Source organism: Lepisosteus platostomus, chromosome 5 (assembly GCF_059453375.1).
Source record: "Lepisosteus platostomus isolate fLepPlt1 chromosome 5, fLepPlt1.hap1, whole genome shotgun sequence".
NCBI lineage: Eukaryota > Metazoa > Chordata > Actinopteri > Semionotiformes > Lepisosteidae > Lepisosteus > Lepisosteus platostomus.
In genome coordinates, this window is record NC_142615.1 from 49,264,978 (window position 1) to 49,270,977 (window position 6,000).

At 48.6% G+C, this 6,000-nt stretch overlaps 1 non-coding gene and 1 pseudogene across 1 annotated transcript; one reads left to right on the plus strand and one right to left on the minus strand.

Annotated features, from left to right (window-relative positions):
- Nucleotides 1-4,057: 4,057 nt before the first annotated feature.
- LOC148668301 (5S ribosomal RNA) lies at nt 4,058-4,176 on the plus strand (annotated as a pseudogene).
- A 617-nt stretch (nt 4,177-4,793) lies between these two features.
- On the minus strand, nt 4,794-4,958 carry LOC148668302 (U1 spliceosomal RNA). The gene has a single exon (XR_015938864.1). It is a non-coding gene; the product is annotated as a U1 spliceosomal RNA (small nuclear RNA).
- Nucleotides 4,959-6,000: the final 1,042 nt, after the last annotated feature.

Consider the following 6,000-nt stretch of genomic DNA (forward strand, 5'->3'; position numbering starts at 1 on the left):
GAAGGATGCCAAATGGCACCCCCCTGTCCTGTTTGTTTGACTTCTGACACTGCCCCTTTCCCTGTATGTTCCTTTGATATGTTAAAGTATTGCCTACTTTTAATGTATAAAAAAGGACAGTATAACTTCAGTCCAGTGAGCATGTCTTGAGTGCTAGGGGAAACCCTTTCTCTGTGATATGCTCCCCTTCAGCTGATTGTATTAAAGATCTCTGTTGACAATCTCCCAACCTGAGTGAAGACTGAGTTTTCTTCGACATACGCCTTCCCGGACTCGGACCCCTGCCTGTTTACTCCGACTATGCCTGCGTCTCGCGCCAACCCTACCAAGGGCACCGCATTGGATCCCTATCCTCAGCAGTCAGCCCCTGCGTGACAGGTTCTGAGTGTCTTGGTTACATCCGTTTGTGTGTATAGATGAAAAAGCTATTGAAGAGCACCCCGACACCCCCCACCCATCTCGGTGGAAGTTGCCATGTTCAAAAAATCCTAAAAAGATAATTAAAGTTTCACACAACAAAGCATGACTGTGAAAGGTCAGGAGGCCTGCCTAATGGTTGTGCTGGCCCCACTAGCACCTCTTCCAGAAGCAACCTTAGTTTTTCCCAGGAGGTCTCCCATCCAGGTACTGACCAGGCTCACACCTGCTTCAGTACTGAAGGCTGCTGATTATGGCCAGCAGCCATATCACCCTGCAACTCACAACTGGCAACCCACTGAAGCTAAGCAGGTGTGAGCCTGGTCAGTACCTGGATGGTAGACCTCCCGGGAAAAACTAAGGTTCCTTAGTTCCTTAGTGGGGCCAGCAGGGGGTGCTCACCCTGTGGTCCATGTGGGTCCTAATGCCCCAGTATAGTGATACTGACAATATCCCCAAATTTCCCCATTGGCCCTTACCAATCATGGCCTCCTAATAATTCCCCTCTTTGAATTGGCTACATTTCTCTTCTCTCCTCCTCACTGATAGTGGTGAGTGTTCTGGTGCACTATGGCTGCCGTCGCATCATCCAGGTGGATGCTGCACATTGGTGGTGGTGGAGGGGAGTCCCCATTACCTGTAAAGTGCTTTGAGTGGAGTGTCCAGAAAAGCGCTATATAAGTGTAAGCAATTATTATTATTATTATTAATGAGCACAACACTTGATTACAGTAAAAAAATCATTAAAAAATAAAGAAATGTTCCACATCTCAAAGCAAGGTTGTATAAGGTTAGGGGAGCTGTCTGATGTGTAAAACACCTGTTTGCAGCACTGTGGCTGTTGTGCTTGAAGAGCTATTGACTCGTGAATAGCACCCTCCTATCACCATGTACGGCCTGTCTAATGGTGCCATATTGAAAACATCATAAAAAAATAAAGAAAAGGGACACAGCCACAACAAGATTGTATAAGGTTAGGGGGCCTGTCTGGTGTGTAAAACACCTGGTTGCAGCACTGTGGCTGTTGTGCTTGAAGAGCTATTGACTCGTGAATAGCACCCTCCTATCACCATGTACGGCCTGTCTAATGGTGCCATATTGAAAACATCATAAAAAAATAAAGAAAGGGGTCACAGCCACAGCAAGGTTGTATGAGGTTAGGGGGCCTGTCTGGTGTGTAAAACATATGGTTTCAGCAGTGTGGCTGTTGTATTTGAATTGCTATTGTAGCGGCAATGCTTGTTAATAAGACAGAATTAAGTGTTGGTATGCTGTCCTAAAGGAGGCCCCATCTCACCCTCCATCTCTGTGGTGCAGCCACAGAGAAAGTATTCATGCAGGCTGATTTAAGATGTTTTGTTTTGATAAGGAACAAGCTCCCAGACAGGGATGCACTTAGCTAAGCCTGGCTATCATGATCAATGGTCATTCATTGGCGCCTATCAGTCTAGGGAGTGCCGAATGGACATCTGGACTGCATTCCTAAGTGTCAAGAGTAAGTGACTTATATCTCATCTTGACCAACCAATCAGGGACTGGCAGGGCGTGGTAATACCATGTGGGTCTCCAATGCCCGCCAAACTCTCAACCAATCAGCACACATCTGGGTCTTGGCCAAAAAGGGAGCGCAAGCTCAGATCTGGGCTCTCCTTGGCCATTTTCGTGCATCCTCAGAGACAATCACGTGACAACTGCTGTTGTCTGCAAAAGGACTTGGACTTTGTTCTAAGCGCGAGGCCTAGGATCCCGTACGTACTCAGAATTCTACCAACGTGAATGCTCCGCTTGCTCAACGGCAGCCTACAGTTGGACCCTCGTCGACAACCTGAATAGCTTATTCAGAAGCAGCGCTGGACCGGGAACGAACCAGCTTCTTCCCAGGCAAAAGAGTGACTTGTGAGGACTCGCGGTCACATCTGTGCATAGAGACTTTCTACTAGCCAGCCGGACTGCTGGTAGATCCCCTCGGAGCAACGACTGCCCTGCGCGCCGCAGTCAGATTCCTCCGCCCGTCCTACTCCGAGCTGCACCTTGACTGGTTGGCCGGTAGCCAGAGAACGCCGACACAACGCCCATTGGACAACCGCTGCAACAGAGGCTGCAACAGAGCCTGTCAGCTGGTTTGGTGTTCGTGCCGGGAGATTCCAAAACCATACACAGTGGATAAGTAAACCCCATGTTCTACATTGCGGCTCGAGAATTCAATTGTACCTCAACACAAGTTGTTATCAATTTAATTCATGAGTAATGTATTTACTTCCGAGTTTAGAGTAACAGTGGGTAATAACACTGATTAGCGATTTGGTAACCGAACGATATATATTGACATATATTCTCTGTTGTGTATCTCTTTGTGTTTGCATCTCTTCGAGATTATATACCTTGTATATTGATAACCCTCACAGTAAGGTCTGCCACTCGTATCCTGGCAGACTAGTATATGTTTGGTGCACAGTTTATATTAATAAATGTATCCCGTGTATTGAACCCGCGTGTGTGCGTTGTTAGTTGTTCTGACGATTGATTTTCTAAAAGCCCCAACGAACAACCTCGTGATTACTGCTACAATTAATAATTGTCTCAGTAAACCCATCAAACCACTACAACATTCAGGTACATTCAGCTCCGGCGGGAACAAGTCATTTGTCTGTCTTTTCAAGTGCTGGGAGCCGAGTAATCCTTTGCTTGTATCGTTTCTCCCCGGTGACTAGATCTCAACCTGCGACTCTCGACTGGGCTCACCCATGGCAGCCCAGCAGGTGTGAGCCTAGCCGGCACCCGGATGGGAGATTCACCCCGGAAAAGCTCAGGTTGCTGCTGCTCCTGCAAGAGGTGTGACTGGGAGTAGGGAGCGCTCACCCTGCGGTCTGTGTGGCTTTCCTGATGGCGACACTCTGCTGCACAAACAGGCGCCGTCCTTCGGGGGAGGCATAAAACCGAGGTCCCGACCCTCCTTGGCCATTAAGAAATCCCAGGGCGTCTCTCAAAAAGAGACGCCGGGGGTGTCACTCTGGTGTTAGTGTTCCCCTTTACCAATCAGTCGGGGTCTCCTCCTAATCCCCGTCTCATATGTAACAATCAATGACGAGGCCCCCCTGTCCCGCGATATTGTACTTGTCTCCTGGCCGCTGGCTGGCGCCGTGAGATTTAGTACTCGCGCAAGAGACCGGGGGCAGAGCGCGAACGCGGTCCCCCGCCCCCCACAAAGTGTGCGCTCCAGGTTCCCTCTCGGGGCTCTGCAACACAGCGGAAAGGCAGCGAGAAGGAGCCTCTCGCTCTGACGCCGCAAGGCCACAAGAGGGCGGAGGCGCCGCGCGCCCGGCCGACGTGTTGGACTGGTGCGCTTTATGTGCTGAAATAAACACGCGACAGCCCAGAAATGTTTTGAGTGCTGTGCACTGGAGGTTTTTGTCTTGTGAAGACTTGCCTTGTGCTCCTCCGAGCAGTTTGTTTGTTCTCCTCCAGTGCGGGACAAGCCAACACAAGGGAGCACATTCGCCAACATCCAGGTACGCAATGCGATTTGGAAAGAGGCTCCTTTCCAAAGAGTTGCACAAGAACGATCCTTCAGTCCAACTCGGGGGGCACAGAGCCCCAGCCACACACAGCTTCAAGTAGCGAGTTAGGCGCCACGACTTTCGCTTGCGGCCACACCACCCTGAATGTGCCCAATCTTGTCTGATCTTGGAAGCTAAGCAGGGTTGGGCCTGGTTAGTACTTGGATGGGAGACTTCCTGGGAATACCACGTGCTGCAAGCTTTCTCGGCCAGCAGGGGTCACCGTTGGTGCCGTAGGCTTTGGGAGGAAAACCTGGAGGATGGAAAGGTGATCTATAGCCTCATCTCTAGAGATGTTTTGTTGCTATGGCATGTGTGTGACCCATATAAAAAAAAAAACGTTTGTTAAACGAATATCGAAGCTGCCTCTAAATCTGCAAATGAAGATGAGTCGATAAACCACTTGTTTATCGTATAACTATACATATATTCATTTATTACTGATTTCATTCATTGAGCACGGATACAATAGAGGTACAGCCATTCACTGTTTGACATGTCTGCACTGGTACAGAACCTAGCAATCAGAAAACGGGTGAAACTGTCTTGAGAATTAGCATACAGTACCGAGGCCCCCATGACCAAATAAAGGCTAACCTCGATAATCAGCCTAAATAATGCAGACTACAGCAAAACGACTGACTTTGAAAAGGGAATGAATGTCCGGAAGGAGTAGTGTAACCAGCTTGAAATGCTTCTCCAGACCTCTAACTAAAAGAAACCGGGAACCAGCAGTGGCATCGACTCCTTTCGAACTGGGATCCTATCGCAGCACGTGGTGTCGTAACTCTTCCGTATCCGATATTGGAACAAGCACATCAGGGGAGAGCGCGAACGCAGTCCCCCACTACCAGAAATAATGCAGTCGAGATTCCCACATTTGGGGAATTCGCAGGGGTCAGCACAGCCGGAGTGCAATGGCCGAGCCTCGCCCTGGGTGAATCGATTTTTTAAGAACTTTATTTTCTTTTCACAAATAAATACAGGACATCACAAATTAGAAAGCTTTACATTAATATACATACTTAAAACAGTATATATGATCACATCTCATTACATTTTGACACGGTACCAGTTACATAGCAACAATTTCTTTTTTTCTGGTGTAAATCACATTCTTTACTTAAACATGATAATGTTTTTCACAGTTTCTTGAGATATTGACCTATGCTCTCTATTTCCCACAGATTTTCTGCTTCCTCCCTCCTTTCTCTCCACAGATCTCTGAGGTAATAGTTCTCTTGGGTGATGAACAGGGCCAGGCTACCTGCTGCCTTGACTGGGACCTCGATGCCTTTGAACAGCCCCATGTTCCTCACTCTCCACAGGGCGTCTTTCCCACTGTTCACCACGGCCCAGATCCTGTCAAACAAGTCAGGAGGAAGTTTGACAGGAGAGATGCCGTTGTAGCGGCAATGCTTGTTAATAAGACAGAATTAAGCGGTGGTATGCTGTCCTAAATGAGGCCCCATCTCACCTTCCATCTCTGTGGTGCAGCCACAGAGAAAGTATTCATGCAGGCTGATTTAAGATGTTTTCTTTTGATAAGGGACAGCTCCCAGATGGGGATGCACTTAGCTAAGCCTGGCTATCATGATCAATGGTCATCCATTGGCGCCTATCTGTCTAGGGAGTGCCAAATGGACATCTGGACTGCATTCCAAAGTGTTAAGAGTAAGTGACTCATATCTCACGCAGGGCGTGGTAATACCACGTGGGTCTCCAATGCCCGCCAAACTCTCAACCAATCAGCACACACCTGTGTCTTGGTCAAAAAGTGAGCGCAAGCTCAGATCGGGGCTCTCCTTGGCCATTGTCGCACATCCTCAGAGACAATCATGTGACAACTGCTGTTGTCTGCAAAGGGACTTGGACTTTGTTATAAGCGCAAGGCCGAGGATCCCGTACGTACTCAGAATTCAGAAAGCTTTTAAGCGCAGGAGGCGCCCTATCCCCGCTCGCTCGCTCACTCCCCTGTTCACACGTGCAGTGCGGCTTGTCCGTCTGTTTATTTGTCAGCTTTGGC